At 50.3% G+C, this 12,043-nt stretch overlaps 1 pseudogene; it reads left to right on the forward strand.

The window, feature by feature from the left end:
- Positions 1-2,105: 2,105 nt before the first annotated feature.
- Positions 2,106-3,045, forward strand: LOC132360619 (small ribosomal subunit protein uS8-like; annotated as a pseudogene).
- The last annotated feature ends 8,998 nt before the right edge of the window (positions 3,046-12,043 follow it).

The raw sequence follows: 12,043 nt of genomic DNA on the forward strand, positions 1-12,043 counted from the left end.
CCTCCGTGTTCCCCACTTCTTGTTTACAGAAAAAGACTTTATAATCTCCTAAGCTTTCCCGGAGTTCCAAAGAGCAGACATAAGCAGTTACTAATTAGGGAAGTAAGGGAATGCAGAAACAAAGGAAAGCAGTCAAGCAAGAAAAGCAATGATACTTTAAACAATAGTTCAGCGATAACACAGAGTCCTAGCTCCTCTTCAAGGGATATACAGTCTGACTCATATCTTTGAGTTGTTCTACAGAAACTAAGACCCCCCCCCCCACAACCCAGGTGGAGGATGGTGTCTGCATGCTGACCACGAGCTTGTAGACCCCAGACTGGTTGGAAACTGAAGGTTGATGATTGAGATTTCCAAAACATTGCCCGTTACCTCCCCACTAACCAATCAGAAGAGTCATGTACCCTGCAACCCTCCCCGCAGATGTTGCCTTTAAAAATCCTTCCCTGAAAGCCATTGTGAGCTCTGGTCTTTTGAACATGAGCTGCATGTTCTCTTTGCTTGGCGCCTGCAGTAAATGCTGTACTTTGACCACAACCCAGGGTCAGTAAATTGGCTTTGCTCTGCAGCAGGCGAGCAGACCCAAGGTCAGTTCGGTAACAGTAACTCTTACCTTTGTAACTTTCCTACTCAAGGCTTCAGCACCACCTAAGAGCTGGTAAGAAGAGCAGAATTGCAGGCCCCACCCCAGCCCTACTGGCTCAGACCCCAGGTGATTCCTATGCACTTCAGAGAAGAAGCACAACTTTATAACTTGGCTCAAGAAGCACGTCTTCCAGGAAGCCTTCCTAGATTGACACACTCCCATCAAGCATTCCTCCAAACTAGCACTGGGCATGACTACCATATACTTGTAACAGTTCATAAGTTAGGACTCCCACAGTCCAGTGGCAGAGAACTGTCATATTTAAAGTGTTGCCCAAAGAGGAATTTCAATCCCCAAGTATCCCCAAAGTCAGGGGAACACCCCTGTCTTGGTACCTCTCTCCCCTTTCTTCTCTGCTGGTGGTGGTCCCGAAATGCCCAGGTCCCCTGCCTCACCCAGCCTCTTGGGTGATGCAGTTCTTCTGCTTTTCTCCTGAGAACCTGGCCATGTGGCATGGTCTCCTCTCCCCTCAGAGAGCGGGGAAGGTAGAAGGAGTGAAAGAGGCTGTGCCCAGTTCTCTTGGTGGGTTCAGAGCCCCAGGCTGCAGTAGAAATGCTTCTCTATGTATCTGCCCACCGCTCCTCCATCTTTGAACAGCGAGTGTCCTGGTCATTGCCGAACACCTGACGTGTTCTTCACAGAACATGGGAAGAGAGATGGCCTGGGAGCCAGAGGCCTGTTCTCACAAGCGGCTCTGCCACTGACTGGTATGTCACCTTGGGCAGCCCCTGTACCTCTCTGAACCTCTAGTTCTTGTTCTGTAAAAGATGAATAATAATACTTGCCTGATCTACCTCACTCTGTTAGGGGAAACACTGACTCAAACCGCCCACCCTGGCCAGGCACCACAGTAACCATTTGCATGAGTTATTATACGACAGGAGGTCCTGGTAAGAACACAGAACTAACAAGCCACCACCAACGGGAAGAATTCGGGAAAGGTCAAAAGGGGCGAGGAGATGCCAGTCCATATGTCCTACCAACCTCCCAGAATCCTCATTGCAGGAATTTGTCTTGGCTGAGTGATACGTGTGTCACCAGGAAGGACCCTGAGTCAGAATGATTGGCCAGAGACAACCCGGAAACTAACCCCATCACCATAAAACTGCGAGCCATGTGGCAAAGCAGTCCTCCTGGGTTCCCTTACCCTCCTGCTCTCTGCCTGGGCGCCCCTTCCCAATAAAGCCTCTTGCATTGTCAGCACGTGTGTCTCCTCGGACAATTCATTTCTGAGTGTTAGACAAGAGCCCACTCTTGGGATCTCAAGGGGTCCCCTTTCCTGCAACACCTGCTTCCATGAGGTGTTTCTACTGAGCCATGACTGTGTCTGGGTGTGCACGCACACGTGCGCGCGTGCACATACACACACTCACACACTGTCACTCCCTCTCCCTGCTGTTCATCGGCCCAAACCCAACAGAGCAAAGCCCCAGTCTTTCCATCATCCTTCCATGCCGCCATAATGGTGCCCATGAATGTCCAGGCTGATACTCTCAAGAGCATCAACAATGCCAAAAAGAAAGGCAAAACCAGGTTCTTTTAAGGTCATGCTCCGCAGTCATGGCCCGGTTTCTAACTGTGATGATGAAGCATGGTTACACTGGCAATTTTGAAATCACTGTTGGTCACAGAGCCGGGAACATTTTTATGAACCTCACGGGCACATTAAGCAAGTGTGGGTGGAGCCCCAGATGTGACGTGCAACTCAAAGATTGAGAACAATGGCAGTAAAACCAAGCAAGACCCTGTGGGGCCCTTCTGGGTACAAAAGCCTTTGTGTCTCCCATTTCTTGTTTGTAGGAAAAGGCTTCTGCCTCCTATACCTTCCCTGGGTTCCAAGGGGCAGATTCAAACAGTTGCTAATCAGGGAAGGGAGAGAATGCAGAAGCAAAGAGCAGTCAAAAAACAATAGTGCAGTTTGACTGCACTAGGTAAATAGAGTTCTAGTTCCTCCTCAAGGAGTGTACACAACAACATATCTCTGACATTTTCTGCAGGAACTCAGGCTCCCACCCAAGAGGAGGATGGTAACTTCAGGCTGAGCACAAGATTCCTGGAGCACCGCCCTGTTACCTCACCACAGACCAATCAGAGGACGGTCACACACCCTGCAGCCTTCACCCCAAATTGTACCTATAAAAACATCTCCCTGAAAACCATCAGGGAGTTCAGCATTTTTAAGCACGAGCCACCTGTTCTCCTTGCTTGGCCCTGCAATAAACCTTTCTCTGTTCCAAACTCCAATTGTTTGGCTTCACTATGCATCAGGCACATGAATGTGCATTTGGTAACAGCAGGACCATCTGTCCCTATCCCTTTGGTTTCACTGTAGTGATGACCTCAGTTGGCATCATGGATGAAAACACACAGGAGGGAAAATCCTGGGATTCTTCTTCTAGGGATGTAACACTTACATACAAATAAAATGTCCCAATGGACACGAGAGATGGAGAGAGAGAGAGAGCAAAGCCCGGGTCAGCTGTCTGCCAGCTGCCGCTCTGAGTCTCAGCCAGAGCCCTGGACAAGGGGGAACTCAATCCCTTGGCATCCACATGAGTGTCTAGACTGGAGATTGTCCTTCTGGGGCAGGTAGGGCCACCAGTACACGTGGAAGTTCTCACTGAGGAGGGTCCCGCAGCCATTAGCATGCACAGAGGGACACTGCCTTCAGGGAGCATTGCCAGCAGAGCCCAGGCTTGCTCTAGCGGAAGAGTGAGGGGCTGTGGCCCCAGAGCTACGGTGCTCACCTGAGACGTCTATGCTACCTGTTTTATCTTTTGCCTGCTGAGTGCAGGGCTAGAGGGTGCTATAAGCTGGTAGGGGGCCAGAAAACACAGGTTTTACTTTTGGAATGGTTAGCACTCTTAGGCAGAAATGAGATTTGAAACTGGACTACTCCTATCCTCCTCCCCTGCCCCGTTTTATTAACAACAACGTTTGTGACATACCTACTATGTGCCTGGCAGGGTATTAGGCACTTGAGTTAGGTAGTCTTCTCACAGAGTTGAAACTGAGGCCCAGGACCTCACGTGATTGTCAGAACCTAAAGCAGAACCGAAGCCTTTGACCCCCAACTCCACGTCCCTCACCCTGGTGTACTTTCCCACAGCATTCTCAGTAAGCACCAGTCAGAGGGACCATCTGTAGTCAAAGGAATTTGAGAATGTCTGCATGCTGTGTCCCCATTGGTTTCAGGATGCTGTGAGTTGAAAAACACGGAACACCCAAGGCCTGAACAAGGAAGAAACAAACCCAAAGAGTCAAAGCAACAGCTTAATCTCACACCAGTGATAGAGATCAGCATCTCTGGATGGTCTCGGCTTTCTCCTCATGACCCCAACATGACTGCAGCAGCTCCAAGCTCACCTCTTCCTGTGATAATGTCCAAAGACTGGAACAGGCAAGTACTGTCTTGTGTTCTGTTTTGAGAGCAAGGAACACCTTCCTGGAAGTCCCCAAGCCTTACCGCCTGTGGTCAGGGCTGCATCACATGCTCATGCTTAATAAAGCAAACACCATCCAGGGGAATGGCTCAGACCAACCAGCATTCCTCCCTGGGACTGCGCGGGGAAGTGTATTGAGTAGGAAATCAACAGGTTCTTTCAAACCCTTCTTGGAGAGCCACATTGCACATGCGTATATTTAAGGCTCTTAAGTATATTTCTTTCTTATATTAAGAAACCCACTTTACTTCTTTGAACCCAATGCTTCCCAAACTTATTTTTCCTGGGAGTTCTTATTCACCTCCTGCAGGCATGCTGAGAAAAGCTGAGTCCCACCTTGCTGTTTATTCTCAGTTAAAGGACTGTCCTGAGCTCTCTGAGCACAGCCTTGGACCCAGACAGCGCTCCATGCAAATGCTGGCGGACAAAAAGGACTGCTCAGTAATTTGAAGGAGAGAGTTTCCTTTGGCCCAATTAACAGGAAATAAAGGCAGGCGTTTTCTGTTTTTGGCAGGCTCCTTTTCTTTTTGGCCATTCCAAATTAATAGGTTTAAGGCATTACTTTTAGTTGAATTTCTTACCACTAAACTGGCCACCAGGGAGGGAGCAAATGACGGCTCTTAATAATGATTAAAGAAGGACCGCTGGTTAGGCCGAGCCAGAACTGCATCAGCACCAGCAAAGCCTGAGAAAATGCTATCCTCAGTGCTTCCCAAGGCCGCTTCTCTGAAGCCAACAGCCCCCCCGGGGCCTGGCGGGCGGGCGTCAAGCTCACCAGGTGCTCAGCTTTGCAAACCTCTCCTTTCTCTCCTCCTCCCTAACCCTCCTGTCTCCCCACCCCCACTTCTCCTCTGTGCCTCTTCCCTTGTTTTTCGACATCTCTAAGCAATTTACAAAAAGGAGACCTTGAGGTTTCTTTGTCACTGATATTTGAATGAAAGTAGCAACCCAGCCATAGCCTCTGCTTAGGAGAACAGCCTGGTCCTGCCTTCCTGCAGGTCCTCAGAGCCACAGAGACAGGGCAGGGGTCGGACAGGTGGGAAGGCCACTCTTTACCTTCGAGATAGCCAAGGCTCAGGTTGATTTCACAGATAGAACTACCGTTTCTCCTTTCATCCCTGGCCCTCCTGTGGGCTCACCTTTGTTCCCATTCTTGTATGTGGGTTTTAAGAGGCAAGGCCATCGTGCTGGACATGGGAGGGAAGGACAGGCACCCTCAGCCTTTGCTGGCTTCCTCAGGCAAGACGTCCTGCAAGCTGACAAGCCGAGGCCTCTGGGCTAGTGTCTGCTGGAAAAGATTGGGTGGGAGAGGTCCATCTTGCTAGGAGGACAGAGAAGACCTCGCTTCATTCTACCTGGTTCAGCCAGATACAAGAACAACGCAACCAAGTACCATTTGCAAAAGTGAGGTTCCCGAGACCCAGGGTTAGAGGCAGGTCTCCGACGGACCCGGCACTGGCTTTTGCAGTCTTCCTCCCCGCTACAGTATGTGTCTTCCTTCTCTGTGGCTTTGATGGCTGCTTGGTTGAACCTTTCCACTCCCTGGACTCTCGTTTCCTTGATGTCTTTGTCTCCCGTTTCTTTGACCCTATGTCCGAAAAACGTCTCCCATCCACCCACTTCTCTCCATTTCCACGGCCTCTGCCAGAGTTTAGTCCCCATCATATCTTGCCTGAACTGGTCAGCCACACTTCCACTCTTCACAACCCACTCTTCACACCACAGCCAGTGTGACCTTAAAATGTCACTCACCTGCTTGGGACCCTCTGGTGGTTTCTCACCGGTCAAAGACCAAATTCCAAAATCTTTGCAGTGACCCACAGATCCTGGCATTATGTGGCCCCTGCCCCTCATCTGCTTCCCACTGCTCGCTGGGATGGGTCATGCTGGCTGCCGGTCAGTTTTGAGCAGGGCTGGCTTCAAGGGTCTGAGACCCGTTCAGTCCTGTGGTCGCCATCTTGACATTCTTAGTAATTATCTTGGGTTTCTTTGTTTTTTTGGTTGCGTCGCACGGCTTGCAGGATCTCGGTTCCCTGACCAGGTACTGAACCCAGGCACAGCAGCGAAAGCCTGGAATCCTAACCACTAGGCCACCAGGGAACTCCCAGTAATAATCTTTGAATTTGTGTTTTACAAGTGGAGTCTGATGGGACAACGGAGCGTACCCTTTGCACGGGGCTTAGAGCCTCAGCTCTCCTCCGGTCCTACCTCCTGCCGCGCCCCTGCTCCCTGGATCCCCGGTCCCACCTGGCCTCCCCTTCCTCCCTGTGGCCACTGCCTACCTCCGCCAGGAGCAGTGATCAGTGCACTGGCAGGCGAGGCCCACGTTCTGCTGTCGCCCTTCACTGCGGGGCAGTGTGGCAGGGAGGGCTGGAGACAGGCAGCCGATGTGATGTCATCTCCACCCAGGCTGGCAGTCCCACAGCACATTTAACGGGTGATAACAGGGGTCTCTCTCCCTGTCTGGATCCAGGTATCAAGCATGTCCTGGGACAGAGGTTGTGCTTCTTTGGGATCTCCCACCTGCTGTGGGTTGGGGAGGGGCGCCCCCAGGGAGGGGAGATTGATTGACCCACCCCTGGCTGGGGGCCTGCATTTTCCCCTGCACTGGGCTTAGCAAATTCCATAGCCAGCTCTGCCTCTGAGATTCTCTGGGCTGCTGCCCAGACCGCCCTTTCCATGGATGATTCTTTTTTGTTTTTAATTAATTTATTTATTTTTGGCTGCATTGGGTCTTTGTTGCTGCGCACAGGCTTTCTCTAGTTGCGGCGAGCGGGGGCTACTCTTCGTTGCAGTGCGTGGGCTTCTCATTGCAATGGCTTCTCTTGTTGCGGAGCACAGGCTCTAGGCATGCGGGCTTCAGTAGTTGTGGCTCATGGGCTCTAGAGCGCAGGCTCAGTAGTTGTAGCACGTGGGCTTCAGTAGTTGTGGCTCCCAGGCTCTAGAGAGCAGGCTCAGTAGTTGTGGCACACAGGCTTAGTTGCTCCGCGGCATGTGGGATCTTCCCAGATGAGGGATCGAACTCGTGTCCCCTGCATTGGCAGGCAGATTCTTAACCACTGTGCCACCAGGGAAGTCCCCGTGGATGATTCTTTCTCATCCTTCAGGCCTCAGCTCACAGATCACCTCCTCAGATCATCCTGTCCTGCTCCTCCTATCCAAAGTAGGTCAAACCTGTTATCCTCTCTTTGCTTTCTTCATATCACACTTTGAAGGAATTGCCTGGTTCACAGGGCTTGCACATTTCTTAGGGTAATTGATACATGCCTTTAAACCACTCATTTGCACAGAGGGGACCTCCAGGGAGGCAAAGTAAGTGAGAAGATGTGTATGGCTCTGAGCTGACTGATGGACTTGAGTTCCCTTCCCAGCCCTACACTTGCTGTTGCCTCTCCCACCTTCTCTGATTCCTCACGGTGGACATAGGGAAGGTCCTGGCAATTATTTATCTCAAGAAAAAAAAAAAAAAAAGAATGATTCCCTTTCTCTGTTTCTGTTCAGTCGCTCTCTCTTCACCTGGGAAGAGAGCAGAATGGGAGCAGGAGGACTTAAGAAAAGGTATAAGAAGTCCTTTGTTTTAAAATAGCAGAAAATTGCTGCTTGGTATTTTCCCCAATTTTATTTATTGAAAAATCTGACTCCTGCTCCTCTTGAGTTCGAGACGGACAATGGAAAGGCTTGGAGCCATCCTATAATAGAATCTAGCATGCATTCAATCAGGAGGTCTTTTTGGAGTACCTTAGGGGCATAGCCTAGGCACTGATTAACCAGGAAGTCACTGGCCTTAATGCACAAGCAGGATGTGCAAGCCCCCTACTACATGAGTCAATGCCTGTTTAGTTGCTGTTATGGACTGAATGTTTGTATTTCCCCAAAATTCATATGTTGAGGCCCTAACTTCTAATGTGATGGTATTTGGAGATGGGACCTTTGCAAGGTAATTAGGGTTAGAAGAGGACATGAGGGTGGGGCTGTGGTCCAATGAAATTAGTGCCCTTATAAGAAAAGGCACTGGAGGGAATTCCTGGCAGTCCAGTGGTTAGGACTCAGTGCTTTCACTGCCATGACTTGGGTTCAATCCCTGGTTGGGGAACTAAGATCCCACAAGCCATGCAGGGGGGAAAAAAGACACAGGAGAGTTCTCTCTCTGTCTTCCTCTCCCTCCATTCCTCTGTGTGTGTGTGTGTGTGTGTGTGTGTGTGTGTGTGGTGTACAAGAAGGCAGCATTCTGCAAGCCAGGAAGAGTACCCTTTCCAGAATCTCTCTCAAGAACTGACTTGACCAGCACTATGATATTGGACTTCTCAGTACTCCAGAACTGTGAGAAAAGTAATTTCTGTTGTTAAAGCCACCCAGTCTATGGAATTTTCTTATGGCAGCCTGAGCTAAGACTGTTGGGTAGCTGGGAGTTGCCATTGGGGGGTACATGGGGACTTGGGGCAGTGGCTAGTCACCAATTGGTACAGAAATATTTCAGTATATCTTAACAGTTGGTACAAGTATACTGTAATGGACCAGCACTGTTTGTGGAGTTTACATTACAGAAGAGGTAGACAATATAAAACATAAGCAAAATAAATAGTATGTACATGGTTTTATGTGTTATGAAGATTAAAAAAAAGGCAGAGGAGAGGATTAGGAAACACCATGGAAGAGGGAGATTTCTATTTTATGTTGTAGGATGGAGTAAAGAGAAGGAAAATGGCACGTTCCTGTCCTTTAAGGGCACTTTCCAGAAGTTACACACTACACTTAAAGCCTATTGCTCAAAACTTAGTCACACAGCCACACCTTGCTGCAAGAGAAGATGGGAAATGCAGACGTCATTCTGAAAAGCCATGTGCTCAGCTATTGTGGGGAAGTGGGGTTCCATTACTGAACATGCAGAGAATGGATATTGGGGAACAACCAGCCACAGCATGGTTGGTTACATGACCGGAATAACATGACCAGATTGTATGTAGAAAGACAATTTTCACAGATCTGTTGGGAGACAGTTCTCCATGGGTCTCTCACATTTGTGGGTGTCCTATAAAGAGGCACCAGCTGCCTTTGTTCTGGACTGTCTTTGCAAGGATGTTTGTATAGCGAATAGTCTTGGAAGACAGAGACATTGTCTCCCCATAGAACAAAGTGCAGGCACTGAGTGTCCAGTATGATAAAGATAATGTTTCCTTTTGCAGAAGAGGTCAGGACCTATGGACCATTATAAAATATTCGGGTTCCCTAAGCTCAGGCTTCCTCCCCTGTAACGTAACCCACTGCAGTCTCAGTTGTCACCTGGCTCTCTTTGCATTGACCTGTGGGAACTGGAGCTCAGGAAATCCCCATGAAAACATGTACTTATTTAGCCATTCCCAGGTATGGAAGGAAAATGATAGCTTATAATAAAGAAATCTGGCTGATACCACCTGTACAAGGGGATCAAACAACACAACCAATAATGGGACAAATTGACATCATGAGCCCCTAATGTAACGCCCTGAGAAGACCCAACACTACCTCTGCTGCTTTCTTGTTAACAAATATATAGCTTGATTCTAATCATGAGGAAAAACTAATCCAAACCGAGGGACAGGCCATAAAAATATCAACATCATGAAATACAGAAAAGGACAGGGGAACTCTTCAACCACAGGGGACTCAACAGATGGGTGAGAGAGACCCTGGCTAGTTGTGAGGCCATCAATGACTTCGCGAAGGCTGCTTATGCTACCTGTTGCAAAGCACACTGGAAATTGCTGGGCAAATATTTGAACAGCATTTCAGTCCTAAACCTGTAATGGCCTGAGCCTCCCAGTTGCAGGGCCTCCTGCCTGGTGCCGGCAGTCATGTCAGCGTCTCCTTCAAACCCAGCCACAGCAGGGGGCCATCGAGCCACTCAAAGCTCAAGTCTGGCTTTCCAGAAATAGCCACCAGCCTAGAAATGTGTCACTAGGGGAAAGAAGGAAAGGAAAATATAACCAAAGGCCCAGGGTACAGGCAGCCTCTCCTCTCTTTCTCTCCAGAAAACAGAGGGCTCCCCTTTCCTTACTCTGATCCTTTCTCATTCTTGTTCTCTGTTCAGGGGAACTTGAGTCCGTGGTTAATCCTTGAGATCCAGAATGAGTCAGACATGGGTTTGGATTCCAGATTCTCCATCTACCAAATGAGAATAATAATGCACCTTCCTCCTGGGAGTAAGTGAATGTCGGCGAGATAATGCACAGCGCGTGGCATGTGGGGGGCGGGAGACCAGGGTCAGCTGTTCTCCCCCAGGAGTGTCTGAACAAGGTCAGAGGTGGACATCTCCAGTCCCTGTGCCTCTCGGACCACCCTTGGGAGACTTCCAGTCACAGAGCAGGGGAGATGGGCCTCCAATCGGACGCCCCAGGATGCTATAGGGAGGGGGGCTGGAGGAGGGGGGGCCTGGGACTTCACTTGTGTAAGCTGCACACTCAAAATAAGCCCAGGCAGAAGACTCTGGGAATTTCCTGCCATCCTCACTGTAGATGTCCTATTTATAAAGCTGAGGGACGGCAGCCGTTGCTTCACAGCCACTCAGCATGTGGAGACAGGCCACAACAGGAAATGAGGGGCACACCCAGAAACAGGGCCTCACCCTCGCACAGGCCTGGGGGATGCCCTGGGTCCAGCCCGGCTGTTCCACTCTTGGAAACACCTTGATAGGCTCAGGGCATTTGCGTTTCCGGACCAGGCTTTCCCTCTCTCATCCCACTGACTCTTTTTCTGGCTTCTTTGCTCTAAAATAGCCTGCTTTGTTTTGGCGTTATAAACTTCCAAGGGAAGTCTGGCTTCTTCACGGCTTGCTTACAAGCAGTGCCAGGCCGTCTCCCTCCAAGACGCAAAGGATCAGGCATCGGATCGGATCTGAGGGCATCTGTCTGCTTCTCTGCATGAACACACCAGCCTGGGTGCCTCTGCTTATCACGATCTCTGTGTGAAAAAAGCAAGTTCCAGGAGCGATTCCTCAAGGTCAGAGGTGTGGGCCCTGAAAGGCAGTGAAGGGGCACAAAGCGGGGCAGAGGTCAGCCAAGACCAGCTAGCTGCACTTGCCTGTTCATCAGCCCATCCTGGGGAAGCCCTGGCAGGAGGGGCGGGGAGGGGGCCCCCTCACTTCCTGATTTTACAGTTATTCCACCAGCAACTGAAATTGGGGTCACCAACCACAGCTGTGAACCAAGGCCTCCCCATCCTGCCCCCAGCAGCCCCATCAAATGTTGTGCAGGGCAGAAGGCAGCCCCATTTCCCCACCTTGCGGGCGAGCAGAGAAGTTTCCAAACCAAAGCAACCTTACTACTGAGCCACAGTTACTCATCAAGCAAGGCAAACCAGCTGCCTGGTTAAAACATTCAACTCCTGACCCTCCCTCAGTGAACTTCTGTTCAGGACCAAGTGTAGGGACCCCAATTCAGCGTGCCTTGTGGATCTAGCTGTGACTCGTGGGAGTTCTGGGGATGTAGGAGGTCCAGACCCTGGGAGTTCCCAGGCCCCACAGCTTTGGGTGTTAGGGTCACAGCAGCACAGGTGACAATGGCCGCATGGGGTGGGGCCTCTATCAGTTGGTCGGCATGGGCTGGTGCTGGGAGGGGTCCCAGGTGCTCCCGCTCCTCCCCCAGCCCCATGTCAGGTGACCAAAGGACCCCAGGGCTTCTTTGGGTGACACTGTTGGATGGTGGGTGTGTGGTCCACCTACTCTTCTGGAACTGAAGATTCTTTTACTGTCTACTGTCCCTGATATTTCCCCAGACCAACCCCCGCCCCATCAAAGTCCCCCTCAAGAGAGTCTTTCCCTTTTCTCTATCTTCCTCCTCCTTTCCAAACACCTCCCTCTCTCTTTTTGGTAGGTTCCCCTCCCCTCCCCTTTCCTGTTACCAGAGAACTTTAGGCCACCCTTTCTCCCATCATGGTGGCCAATGGCCTGACTACAAGTCTCTGAAGCTGTGGAGACCCT

Source organism: Balaenoptera ricei, chromosome 2 (assembly GCF_028023285.1).
Source record: "Balaenoptera ricei isolate mBalRic1 chromosome 2, mBalRic1.hap2, whole genome shotgun sequence".
NCBI classification, from domain to species: domain Eukaryota; kingdom Metazoa; phylum Chordata; class Mammalia; order Artiodactyla; family Balaenopteridae; genus Balaenoptera; species Balaenoptera ricei.